Source organism: Bufo bufo, chromosome 5 (assembly GCF_905171765.1).
Source record: "Bufo bufo chromosome 5, aBufBuf1.1, whole genome shotgun sequence".
In the NCBI taxonomy this organism is placed as follows: Eukaryota; Metazoa; Chordata; class Amphibia; order Anura; family Bufonidae; genus Bufo; species Bufo bufo.
Window position 1 is genome coordinate 286685954 of NC_053393.1, and position 14614 is coordinate 286700567.

General features: G+C 46.7%; 1 protein-coding gene across 1 annotated transcript in view; it reads left to right on the forward strand.

Moving 5' to 3' along the window:
- Positions 1-1200: 1200 nt before the first annotated feature.
- The window catches only part of PTPN3 (protein tyrosine phosphatase non-receptor type 3), a 1427127-nt gene continuing 1413713 nt past the window's right edge, over positions 1201-14614 (forward strand). Inside the window, 1 exon segment of the mRNA XM_040432350.1 lies at positions 1201-1325. The gene's annotated coding sequence lies outside the window, so the exon portion shown is untranslated.

A 14614-nucleotide genomic window follows, 5' to 3' on the forward strand; every position in this document is an offset into this window, starting at 1 on the left:
GGAGCTGTGAGAGTCCTATCGGCTGCTTCAGTCATTATACCTGAGGGGAGCTGTGAGAGTCCTATCGGCTGCTTCAGTCATTATACCTGAGGGGAGCTGTGAGAGTCCTATCGGCTGCTTCAGTCATTATACCTGAGGGGAGCTGTGAGAGTCTTATCGGCTGCTTCAGTCATTATACCTGAGGGGAGCTGTGAGAGTCTTATCGGCTGCTTCAGTCATTATACCTGAGGGGAGCTGTGAGAGTCCTATCGGCTGCTTCAGTCATTATACCTGAGGGGAGCTGTGAGAGTCCTATCGGCTGCTTCAGTCATTATACCTGAGGGGAGCTTAGAGAGTCCTATCGGCTGCTTCAGTCATTATACCTGAGGGGAGCTGTGAGAGTCCTATCGGCTGCTTCAGTCATTATACCTGAGGGGAGCTGTGAGAGTCCTATCGGCTGCTTCAGTCATTATACCTGAGGGGAGCTTAGAGAGTCCTATCGGCTGCTTCAGTCATTATACCTGAGGGGAGCTGTGAGAGTCCTATCGGCTGCTTCAGTCATTATACCTGAGGGGAGCTGTGAGAGTCCTATCGGCTGCTTCAGTCATTATACCTGAGGGGAGCTGTGAGAGTACTATCGGCTGCTTAAGTCATTATACCTGAGGGGAGCTGTGAGAGTCCTATCGGCTGCTTCAGTCATTATACCTGAGGGGAGCTGTGAGAGTCCTATCGGCTGCTTCAGTCATTATACCTGAGGGGAGCTGTGAGAGTCCTATCGGCTGCTTCAGTCATTATACCTGAGGGGAGCTGTGAGAGTCCTATCGGCTGCTTCAGTCATTATACCTGAGGGGAGCTTAGAGAGTCCTATCGGCTGCTTCAGTCATTATACCTGAGGGGAGCTGTGAGAGTCCTATCGGCTGCTTCAGTCATTATACCTGAGGGGAGCTGTGAGAGTCCTATCGGCTGCTTCAGTCATTATACCTAAGGGGAGCTGTGAGAGTCTTATCGGCTGCTTCAGTCATTATACCTGAGGGGAGCTGTGAGAGTCCTATCGGCTGCTTCAGTCATTATACCTGAGGGGAGCTGTGAGAGTCCTATCAGCTGCTTCAGTCATTATACCTGAGGGGAGCTGTGAGAGTCCTATCGGCTGCTTCAGTCATTATACCTGAGGGGAGCTGTGAGAGTCCTATCGGCTGCTTCAGTCATTATACCTGAGGGGAGCTGTGAGAGTCCTATCGGCTGCTTCAGTCATCTCCCAGCCGTGTGTGTGGTGTGGGCTGGACCTTGATGGGACACTGCTCCGTGCACACTGACTGACTAAGAATGGACTTCGCCCTCTAACACAAGTGAGTGGCTGTGTATCTGGGGATGGGTGCCGCTGTAGTTAGCTGTGTCTTCTCATTGGAAGTCTTATTATATGTTGTATAAAGTACTGCGGTGGCTGACATAGAAGAGGTCAGTGCTGCAGGGATAGACTCGACACTATATGCACCATGAAATGTAAATATATATATATATATATATATATATATATAGATATATACAGCACGAGTTCTGAGCAGATTGATGTATAGTTTTGTAAGAAAAGATTCTGTAAACCTTGTAATATGCATATGCAAACGTCTGCTTTTTTGAACTTAAAGGGGATGTCCAGCCATTTCTAAGGCTTCATTGTGTATTAAGCAGACACCTAACACCGCACCTCCCCACCGTTTAGCTGTTCTGTGTAGCTCTGTTGGTTGATGTCAGCCACAAAATTACACAGCACTGTCAACATTGTAGTGGACAGCGCTCTTAACCGTAGCACTGCTCCCATTCACTTTAACAGCTGTAAAACAGCTGTTTGGCTGGAGTGCAGGGTGTAGGATCCATGCCAATCAGCTAGTGATGACCTATCCTGAGGATAGGTCATCACTTGAAAAAGGCTGGACAATCCCTTTAAGCCTTCCCTGTGCACAGCTATTGGTGACTGACAACATCCATCAGAAGTCCAAAGAACAGCATTTTTACAGTGGGCAAGTGCTGCACGGCAAAGATGTGGCTCGGCTCTAACATCAGATCCGCAACGTTTAATTGCTTTCATGCCATGGTCAATAGTGCCTGCGGCATGTAGGCGGTTACAGAGGGAGCCGATTCCCTTTGTCTCACATCGGCACCCCACAAATGATTTTGCGGGTTGCTGATATCTTTGAAGGCTCCAGACCTGCCTCCAGACCATCACCAGAAAAATAAAAAATATATGGCTTTCAGAAAATGGGGACACAAAAACGAGATTTTTTGAACTGCTTTGTGTTAAAGTGGAAAAATGTAAAAAAAAAAATATATATAAAAAATTGGTGTAATTGAGTGACCAGCAGGATAAAGCAGTGACAGAATTGCTGCCATTTCTTTACCCTGTTTCCCAAAAAGGACAATAAAAAGTGATCGAAAAGTCGTGTGTACCCCAAACTACAACCAATGATGATGTTCTATTGAGAGAAAATTAAATGGTTCTTGGGAAATGGCTGGACTGGTTCCCGAGAGGCTGTTCGATAGTAGCATGGTGCCAGTAAACCAATCCATCTAATAAATCTGCACTACAAATGCCAAAATGTGTTTTGTTTTCTACTGAACGTTGCAGTGTACCAAAACAGTACTTTACCTCCACATTTCTGGCCTTTCAATACTCAGTAGAACCCACCTAACAATTTAGACTAGGTCATCAATAGTAAAAGCCCGGACAACCCCTTTAAAGGGTTTCTACCACCTCATTTTGACCTAATTAGCCCTCAGACACTAGCGATCTGCTAGTGTCTGATCTACCTAACCATGCTATTCTCAGACCTGTGTGTGGATCCGTTTCACTAAAAAACAAACTTTTATTAATATGCTAATGAGCCTCTAGGTGCTATGGGGGCGTCTTTTCAGCACCTAGAGGCTCGGTCTACTCACATTGTATGCCGCCCCGCTCGTCCGTTAAGCCCGCCCATCTCCTCTTGAATGCCATCCTCCATCTGAGCCAGCGGACGAATTCTCGCGCCTGCGCCGTGCGCGTCTGTATTCGGCGCAGGCGCAGTGAATGTCTGACTGCTCCCTGCACAGACATCTCGGTCATCGGCGCAGTGGAGATGTCTGTGCAGGGAGCGGTCAGACATTCACTGCGCCTGCGCCGAATACAGACGCGCACGGCGCAGGCGCGAGAATTCGTCCGCTGGCTCAGATGGAGGATGTCATTCAAGAGGAGATGGGCGGGCTTAACGGACGAGCGGGGCGGCATACAATGTGAGTAGACCGAGCCTCTAGGTGCTGAAAAGAAGCCCCCATAGCACCTAGAGGCTCATTAGCATATTAATAAAAGTTTGTTTTTTAGTGAAACTGATCCACACACAGGTCTGAGAATAGCATGGTTAGGTAGATCAGACACTAGCAGATCGCTAGTGTCTGAGGGCTAATTAGGTCAAAATGAGGTGGTAGAAACCCTTTAAAGGGGTTGTCCGAGTTATATAAATATAGGCCAATCTGCTTTATAACATATCTAATAATACCTTTTGTAAATTACTTTCCTTATCTATATCATCTTGTTTCTTCTGTGCTGATGCGGGTCACGTGACCCGCGATGTCATCCAGCCAGCTCCCTGTGCTGACGTTTCGTGTACAGGCTTCTCCCTGCCTTAGGGAGGGGCCCAGCTCTGTACATGAAACGTCAGAGACAGAGCCCCCTCTCTCCGAGTCTGGCTGCCGGCAGGCTTCTGTGGCAATCCTTACCAGTGCAGGCAGCCTTGTGTAAAAGAGTATCGCCCTGATCCACTGGCCATTGGACCCCAAAGCCACCCCCCACAAACAAAACCAAGTAAATCCTTGCCCTTGATAGAAAAGATATATCGATGTCAAAGATATATATATAAAATATGCTTGAAAAAGGCTCATACTGAGCTGAAACTTTGCCTTGTCACATGGGTAAATAAAGTCTTGCATATATTTTTTCACCTTTACCTTGAAGTGCTGCCTGCTTTTTGGATTTTTCATATTGGGTAAGCTCTATCCCGTTTGGGCTGTGCACCCACTTTTTTCCTTTTTTTGTTTTACTTTCCCGATGCTGCCATCTTTTCATTATATATATCTATATAAATATATAGATATGTATATAGAGCTCTATATACACTCACCTAAAGAATTATTAGGAACACCATACTAATACGGTGTTGGACCCCCTTTTGCCTTCAGAACTGCCTTAATTCTACGTGGCATTGATTCAACAAGGTTCTGATAGCATTCTTTAGAAATGTTGGCCCATATTGATAGGATAGCATCTTGCAGGTGATGGAGATTTGAGGGATGCACATCCAGGGCACGAAGCTCCCGTTCCACCACATCCCAAAGATGCTCTATTGGGTTGAGATCTGGTGACTGTGGGGGCCATTTTAGTACAGTGAACTCATTGTCATGTTCAAGAAACCAATTTGAAATGATTTGAGCTTTGTGACATGGTGCATTATCCTGCTGGAAGTAGCCATCAAAGGATGGATACATGTTCTCATTCTGTTTACGCCAAATTCGGACTCTACCATTTGAATGTCTCAACAGAAATCGAGACTCATCAGACCAGGCAACATTTTTCCAGTCTTCAAAAGTCCAATTTTGGTGAGCTTGTGCAAATTGTAGCCTCTTTTTCCTATTTGTAGTGGAGATGAGTGGTACCTGGTGGGGTCTTCTGCTGTTGTAGCCCATCCGCCTCAAGGTTGTGCGTGTTGTGGCTTCACAAATGCTTTGCTGCATACCTTGGTTGTAACGAGTGGTTATTTCAGTCAACGTTGCTCTTCTATCAGCTTGAATCAGTCGGCCCATTCTCCTCTGACCTCTAGCATCCACAAGGCATTTTTGCCCACAGGACTGCCGCATACTGGATGTTTTTCCCTTTTCACACCATTCTTTGTAAACCCTAGAAATGGTTGTGCGTGAAAATCCCAGTAACTGAGCAGATTGTGAAATACTCAGGCCGGCCCATCTGGCACCAACAACCATGCCACGCTCAAAATTGCTTAAATCACCTTTCTTTCCCATTCTGACATTCAGTTTGGAGTTCAGGAGATTGTCTTGACCAGGACTACACCCCTAAATGCATTTAAGCAACTGCCATGTGATTGGTTGACTAGATAATTGCATTAATGAGAAATAGAACAGGTGTTCCTAATAATTCTTTAGGTGAGTGTAGATGAACTATATATATATATATATTTTTTTTTTTTATATCCTGTATTCTTTATACTCCTGTCCTGTATACTGCTGGATATATATATATATATATATATATATATATATATATATACACTGCTCCAAAAAATAAAGGGAACACTTAAACAACACAATGTAACTCCAAGTCAATCACACTTCTGTGAAATCAAACTGTCCACTTAGGAAGCAACACTGAGTGACAATCAATTTCACATGCTGTTGTGCAAATGGGATAGACAACAGGTGGAAATTATAGGCAATTAGCAAGACACCCCCAATAAAGGAGTGGTTCTGCAGGTTGTAACCACAGACCACTTCTCAGTTCATATGCTTCCTGGCTGATATTTTGGTCACTTTTGAATGCTGGCGGTGCTTTCACTCTAGTGGTAGCATGAGACGGAGTCTACAACCCACACAAGTGGCTCAGGTAGTGCAGCTTATCCAGGATGGCACATCAATGCGAGCTGTGGCAAGAAGATTTGCTGTGTCTGTCAGCGTAGTGTCCAGAGCATGTAGGCGCTACCAGAAGACAGGCCAGTACATCAGGAGACGTGGAGGAGGCCGTAGGAGGGCAACAACCAAGCAGCAGGACCGCTACCTCCGCCTTTGTGCAAGGAGGAACAGGAGGAGCACTGCCAGAGCCCTGCAAAATGACCTCCAGCAGGCCACAAATGTGCATGTGTCTGCTCAAACGGTCAGAAACAGACTCCATGAGGGTGATATGAGGGCCCGACGTCCACAGGTGGAGGTTGTGCTTACAGCCCAACACCGTGCAGGATGTTTGGCATTTGCCAGAGAACACCAAGATTGGCAAATTCGCCACTGGCGCCCTGTGCTCTTCACAGATGAAAGCAGGTTCACACTGAGCACATGTGACAGATGTGACAGAGTCTGGAGATGCCGTGGAGAATGTTCTGCTGCCTGCAACATCCTCCAGCATGACCGGTTTGGCATTGGGTCAGTAATGGTGTGGGGTGGCATTTCTTTGGAGGGCCGCACAGCCCTCCATGTGCTCGCCAGAGGTAGCCTGACTGCCATTAGGTACCGAGATGAGATCCTCAGACACCTTGTGAGACCATATGCTGGTGCGGTTGGCCCTGGGTTCCTCCTAATGCAAGACAATGCTAGACCTCATGTGGCTGGAGTGTGTCAGCAGTTCCTGCAAGTTGAAGGCATTGATGCTATGGACTGGCCCGCCCGTTCCCCAGACCTGAATCCAATTGAGCACATCTGGGACATCATGTCTCTCTCTATCCACCAACGTCACGTTGCACCACAGACTGTCCAGGAGTTGGCAGATGCTTTAGTCCAGGTCTGGGAGGAGATCCCTCAGGAGACCGTCCGCCACCTCATCAGGAGCATGCACAGGCGTTGTAGGGAGGTCATTCCACTTTAGGTTTTTCCACTTTAATTTTGAGTGTGACTCCAAATCCAGACCTCCATGGGTTAAAAATTTTATTTCCATTTTTTAATTTTTGTGTGATTTTGTTGTCAGCACATTCAACTATGTAAAGAACAAAGTATTTCAGAAGAATTTTTAATTAACTCAGATCTAGGATGTGTTATTTTTGTGTTCCCTTTATTTTTTTGAGCAGTGTATATATATATATATATATATATATACAGTAGGGCTAAAGTAAACGATTATTTAAGTAATCGAGTATTCTCTCAATTATTTTTTACGATTAAGGCTACTTTCACACTTGCGTTCGGGTGTCTGCTCGTGAGCTTCGTTTGAAGGGGCTCACAAGCGGCCCCGAACGCATCCGTCTGGCCCTAATGCATTCTCAGTGGAGGCGGATCCACTGAGAATTCATCAGTCTGCCAGCGTTCAGCCTCCGCTCCGCTCAGTGAGCGGACACCTGAACGCTGCTTGCAGCGTTCGGGTGTCCGCCTGGCCATGTGGAGGCGAGCGGATCCGTCCAGACTTACAATGGAAGTCAATGGGGACGGATCCGCTTGAAGATGACACCATATGGCTCAATCTTCAAGCGGATCCGTCCCCCATTGACTTTCAATGTAAAGTCTGGACGGATCCGTTCAGGCTACTTTCAGACTTAGTTTTTTTTTCAAACTATAATGCAGACGGATCCGTTCTGAACGGATGCGAACGTCTGCATTATAGGAGCGGATCCGTCTGATGAAACATCAGACGGACCCGCTCTGAACGCTAGTGTGAAAGTAGCCTAATCGAGTAATCTAATAAGAAAAGCCTTCTTAAAATAATGTATTACTTTATAAAAATTTCCCCCTTTCCCAGTGCCATCAGTTCAGCAGCCCCTCCATGCCATGTCCCCTAGTGCCCCCATGATGGCACTGCCATCAGCCCTTCCATCCATATTGCCATGATGTCCCCCTTTCCCAGTCCCTCCATGCCATCCACTATGTCCCCCACTCCCCCAGATGAACCCTCCGAGTGCCTAATCACAGGTGCCCCCATTAACCCCTCTCCCCCCCAATACTTTTATACATGGCAAATCATAGGTGCATCCATTAAACCCTCTAACGCCAATAACGTTATACATGCCAAATCACAGGTGCCCCCCCCGCCAATAACTTTATACATGCCAAACCACAACTGCCCCCATTTCCCCATGCCAAATCACAGGTGCCACCATTTACCGCCCCGCCGCCTCTGCTAACTTTATACTTACCTTTCAGTGCAGAGTGCGCCGACACACGGAGTCCGCAAAAGACGCATATTCATCCCAGCATGCACTGGGGACCTGACGTCACACACAGCGTCAGCCAGCGTGCTGACGATGTGTGAACGCAAGGTCCTGCAGCGCGGTGCCGACGGGAGGCCATGGAGCGGTGAGTGAGAAGCTTAATTTTACTCACGCTCTGTGGTCATGTGATTTAAATGAATCCTCGATGCAGAAAAACTGCATCGAGGATTTTTTTGCCTCGATTACATCGATTAAATCGATGAATCGTTTCAGCCCTAATATACAGTGGATATAAAAAGTCTACACACCCCTGTTAAAATGTCAGGTTTCTGTGATGTAAATTTTTTTTGACAAAGATAAATCATTTCAGAACTTTTCCCACCTTTAATGTGACCTATAAACTGCAGGGCTCCAGATGGCGACCAAAATGGTTGCAAATGCGACCTAGAATTGCTAAATGGCGACACGACTTTGTAGTCTTGTCGCCATTTGCCCCTAGACCCGCCGCTGCTCTGCCGCTTTCACAAACTGACATGGCACGTGCTGCTCTCAGCGCGTGCCATGTTCTCAACAACACAGGGGAGAAGGAGGCAGTCCCTCCCCCCCTGTACTGCTGCTGCCGCTGCCACCAATGGGCTGATAGCAGGGAGGAGGAGGGGAGGGGCTATGGCCACTGCGCCACCAATGAATATCGTTTATGCTTAATACAAACGCAGGCTGCGGGTGCCGGACATATCCCATACCCGGCACCCAGCCTCTATGACTGCGCGCTGTGATCCGCCGCTATTAACCCCTCAGGTGCGGCACCTGAGGGGTTAATAGCGGCGGATCGCAGCGCGCAGTCATAGAGGCTGGGTGCCGGGTATGGGATATGTCCGGCACCCGCAGCCTGCGTTTGTATTAAGCATAAATGATATTCATTGGTGGTGCAGTGCACCACCCCCCCCCCCACCCCAGTATTATAAATTAGAATCATTGGCGACGCAGTGCGCCCCCAACCTCCCCCAAAGTATTATAATCATTGGTGGTGCAGTGCGCCCCCAACCCCCCCCCCCCCCCCCCCCCCCCCCCAAGTATTATCATTGGTGGCAGTGGCAGTTCCGATCGGAGCCCCAGCAGTGTAAGCCTGGGGCTCTGATCGGTTACCATGACAGCCAGGAAGCTATTGAAGCCCTAGCTGCCATAGTCTGCTGGCTCCCTGCTGCTGTGTGCACAAAGCACAGAGCAGCAGGGACAGTGTCAGGTCCTATTCACCCTGAGGGGGTAAAAAGGTATTAAATAAAAAGTAAAAAAAAGGTTAAAAAAAACAAACCCCAAAATATTAAGTTTAAATCACTCCCTTGCCCAATTTTACATATAAAATATATAAACAATAAAAAAAATTAAATATCGCCACGCCCGGAAAAGTGCGAACTATTAAAATATTTAAAAATATCTCCTATGCGGTGAATGCCGTAACAGAAAAAAAAAAAAAAAAAGTGCAATTTGCCATTTTTATGTCACCTTGTCCCGACAAAAATTAGGATCGAACTGTTCTATTATGGTCCAGACGTTCCATAAAATGTTGAATGCACGCAGCTTTTTTGGTGTTTTATTTTTTTCACGTGGTATCGAATATCGTAATACTTTTTTATGGTATCGAAATCAAGTCAAAATTTTGGTATCGTGACAACCCTAGGTAAGACATGTGTGTTTTTTTTTTATTATACCGTAATTATATGTATTTTAAATTTGGCGACTAAAAATTAATATTTGGCTCCTAAATTTTTCAGGTTAGGAGCCAATGGCTCCTTGATATTTTTTTTAGTCTGGAGCCGTGAACTGTATAACTCAATTGAAAAACAAACTGAAATCTTTTAGGTGGAGGAAAGAAAACAAAACAAAAAAAAATAATAATAATGTGGTTGCATAAGTGTGCACACTCTTAAACTAATACTTTGTTGAAGCATCTTTTGATTTTATTACAGCACTCAGTCTTTTTGGGTATGAGTCTATCAGCATGGCACATTTTGACTTGGCAAGATTTTCCCACTCTTCTTTGCAAAACCACTCCAAATCTGTCAGATTGCGAGGGCATCTCCTGTGCACAGCCCTCTTCAGATCACCCCACAGATTTTTAATCGGATTCAGGTCTGGGCTCTGGCTGGGCTATTCCAAAACTTTAATCTTCTTCTGGTGAAGCCATTCCTTTGTTGAATGGATGTATGCTTAGGGTTGTTGTCATGCTGAAAGATGAAGTTCCTCTTCAATGTTCAGCTTTCTAGCAGAAGCCTGAAGGGTTTGTGCCAATATTGACTGGTATATGGAACTGTTCATAATTCCCTCTAGCTAAACTAAGGCTCCAGTTCCAGCTGAAGAAAAACAGCCCCAAAGCATGATGCTGCCACCACCCTGCTTCACTGTTGGTATGGTGTTCTTTTGGTGATGTGCAGTGTTGTTTTTGCGCCAAACATATCTTTTGGAATTATGGCCAAAAAGTTCCCCCTTGGTTTCATCAGATCATAACACCTTTTCCCACATGCTTTTGGGAGACTTCAGATGTGTTTTTGCAAAATGTAGCCTGGCTTGGATGTTTTTCTTCGTAAGAAAAGGCTTTCGTCTTGCCACTCTACCCCATAGCCCAGACATATGAAGAATACAGGAGATTGTTGTCACATATACCACACAGCCAGTACTTGCCAGATATTCCTGCAGCTCCTTTAATGTTGCTGTAGGCCTCTTAGTAGCCTCCCAGACCAGTTTTCTTCTTGTCTTTTCATCAATTTTGGAGGGACGTCCAGTTCTTGGTAATGTCACTGTTGTGCCATATTTTCTCCACTTGATGATGACTGTCTTCACTATGTTCCATGGTATATATAATGCCTTGGAAATTCTTTTGTACCCTTCTCCTGACTGATACCTTTTAACAATGATATCCCTCTGATGCTTTGGAAGCTCTCTGTGGACCATGGCTTTTGCTGTCGGATGCGCCTAAGAAAATGTCAGGAAAGACCAACTAGAGCAGCTGAACTTTATTTGGGGTTAATCCGAGGCACTTTAAATGATGGCAGGTGTTTGCTGACTCCTATTTAACATGATTTTGAATGTGATTGCTTAATTCTGAACACAGCTACATCCCCAGTTATAAGAGGGTATGCACGCTTATGCAACCACATTATTATTTTTTTGTTTGTTTTCTTTCCTCCACCTAAAAGATTTCAGTTTGTTTTTCAATTGAGTGGTACAGTTTATAGGTCACATTAACGGTGCAAAAAGTTCGGAATTGATTTATCAGAAACCTGACATTTTAACAGGGGTGTGTAGACTTTTTATATCCACTGTGTGTGTGTATATATATATATATATATATATATATATTAGGGTTGTTGCGGGTATCAAAATTTCGATACCCAATCGATACTTTTGTCCCGGTATCGATACGATACTGGGCTGCGCTTCTTCGCAGTCTAGTATCTCTGGACTGCTGGTACTAAAATGGGGATGGGGCAAGGAGAGGGGAAAAAAAGGGGGGGAACCCCACCGGCCCCCACAACTTAAACCAAATAAAAACTCAGACAACTTAGTTTTATCAACCAATCCTTTACTGGGTGATGATCGGCCACAGCAAATTTTTCCTTTAACAAAACGTTATCAAAACACCACCTCCTCCACGAACCATTCCTCCGATGCGGTATACCACCCTGGGTCCCCAGGGTGTACGTACGCCAATAAATCTTCACCACGAACTTTCATTTTCCAATGCCGCCAGCTGTGACTTCCACTTTCCTCCTTCCACCGAACCTCAAAAGAGAGACATAATGAACCGAACTGGTCTTTAAACCACATATCACCATCATTTTTTATTTTTTTTAAATGTATAAAAATAAACCTGATATAAAAATAAATCTGAAACCTAAGGGCGGGCAACTCTGCTTACCCTGTCAAGAGGAAGTACTTCACACTGACCTCCCCTATATATGCCTACCCCTACTCCTCCTCCCACCGTCTCTCCCCTCCCTTCCTTACTCCACCGACCACTTCTTTTAACCCCCTACTATCCTCTCTCCTACCACTAACCCAGAGCCTATTCTTTACCCCTACCCAGGGAAACATAAGGGGAGGGGAAGAGGGACCAACAGTCCCTCATCACCCTCCTTACCCTGTCGGGTGCTCTCCAGACTGCTGGTACTAAAATGGGGATGGTGCAAGGAGAGGGAAAAAAGGGGGGGGAGACCCCACCGGCCCCCTCAACTTAAACCAAATAAAAACTCAGACAACTTAGTTTTATCAACCAATCCTTTACTGGGTGATGATCGACCACAGCAAATTTTTCCTTTAACAAAATGGTATCAAAACACCACCTCCTCCACGAACCATTCCTCCGATGCGGTATACCACCCTGGGTCCCCAGGGTGTACGTACACCAATAACTCTTCACCACGAACTTTCATTTTCCAATGCCGCCACCTATCTCAAACGGGGCTCCGACCACCACCCAGCAAACTAAAAGCCTGTTCGATGCCATCCTGCAAACCGGACAAAAAGATATCCAGACCAATCTCTGTGAGGTGCACACCGTCTGGCCTCATCAAAGATCTATTATCGCCTTCTAACTGCCAATGCCGGACAATCACCCCTCCCTTAGAACGCACAAAGTGGGACATTCGGGAATTCAATGTCCTCCTGCACTTCTCCATAGCCTCCCTGTCCCTGGCGCCATGCCAAACTACTCTTGGCACTACTTCTGACCACACTATAACTAGCTCCGGGAAGAGCGCAGGGAAGCGCTCCAAATCAGACCTCATCAACGCCATTAATTCCAACATCCTCTGGGAACACAGGTCATTCCCACCCGCATGTAAGACCAGTATCACTGGCCCCACCGATCTACGTCCAATCTCCACCACCTCCGGTAACATCTGTGACCATCTCAGCCCCCGAAGCCTCCTGAATCCCAGGCTGCGACCTCCAGGCCTGCATTCAGCCCTCTGCGCTGCCCAGAAGATGTAGGAATGCCCAACCAACCAGATCACCGGACGACCGACTTCTGCAAAGAAAAAGAATTAGTAAAAACACCAACATGTCTGACACGCATGTAACTATCTCCAACATTCTCCTCTTGCCTCTTTTTTTTTTTTTACCTAACTCACCAATAAATCTGGCCTTACGTACCGCGCAAAGCAAGCTGACCTCCAACGACCAATCCGCATGACCTCCGATTCCGGCAACCCTGCCCTAGCCGCTTCCGTCGCCGCACCTATTCTAAAGGAGTGGGTACCGAATTCCCCCGGATCTAACTCCAACTGCGCCAAACATTTACGCAACACCGATGAAAACTGAAATTTTGTCAAGGGAGACCCATCGGCATGCGCGAAAAAATTCCTCCCACTAACCCGTACCGCCCGGTAATCTGAGACCAATCTTATGGGGCAAGCCCCACTCGCAACCGGATGGATAGGTAACCATACCCCTTTACCAAACTGATCGGTTTTTGAACAACGAACCCGAACCTGCAGCGCATTATTATTGAGAATCACATCTAACATCAACAAACCACCCTGTCGAGAGCTCGAAGGCGCAACCAGTTCCCCAACCCGTAAAGCCGCGAAAAAAGCAACGCTGAAACACGCCGCAACTAAAGCCCGCTCGAACCCTGATGAACACACAACTTGACACACATCCACCAATCTTCCCAGTAAACTAAATGAAATCGGCCGCCTACTCTCACGCACTACATATTCCTTCTGCCACCCCTTCATAGCCTGCCGGATCAAGAAATTTTTTGTTACATCTGGCCACCCGCATAATTTAAAATAAAAGCCCACCCCTGCCAATTTACGCCGCGCAACCGGAGCAGAAACCCCTTGACCACGCAGCCTTAACATCCACTCCACCACACATCATCCCCTGCCGACACTTCCCTATTACCTTTTACCGCCAACCACTCAGTCCAGGCCTTACCATGCGCCTGCCACGTAGCCGGAGTCACCGAAGAGCTGACCAACGTCATTAATTGTTGAGCACTAGACGCCACAGGAAATCCAGGCACGCCAGTCCATCCATTTCCGCCTCCGGAAGAAGGTCCCGAAAAACCTGCCAACGGAATCGAGAGAGGGCATCAGCAATCCTGTTATCCACCCCCGGCACGTGGCGGGCTCTAAAGTAAATATTGCGTTCCAAGCACCTTAGCACCAAATGCCGAAGCAATGCTAGGACCGGCAATGATAAAGAGGACAACCTATTAATACACTGAACCGTACCCAGGTTATCCGACCAAAAACACACATGACAATTTACTAACCTATCACCCCAAATCTCCACTGCCACTACAATAGGGAACAATTCCAGCAACGTTAGGTTACTCACCAAACCCAGAACTCTCCACTCATCAGACCAAGGAGAAGCGCACCATTCCTTACCCAACACCGTACCAAAGCCACATGAACCAGCCGCATCCGACCACAGCTCCAACTCACAACTAGATATTTCCTGCGAAATATAACACGTATGGCCGTTGTAAGAACATAAAAATTTACGCCACACCCTCAAATCAGCCTTGAGCGACTTGGTCAGCCGTATGCGATGACGAGGGGAAACCACCCCCCGCGTCGCCAAAGATAACGGCCGCGAAAAGACCCGCCCCATAGGCATAACCCGGCAAGCAAAACACAACAAACCCAGGAGCGACTGCAGCTGCCTAAGAGTCACCTTCCGCACCACCAGAAACCCTTCAATCAAAGCCCAACTAACTTGTCCTGGGGCAAACGAAAGACCAT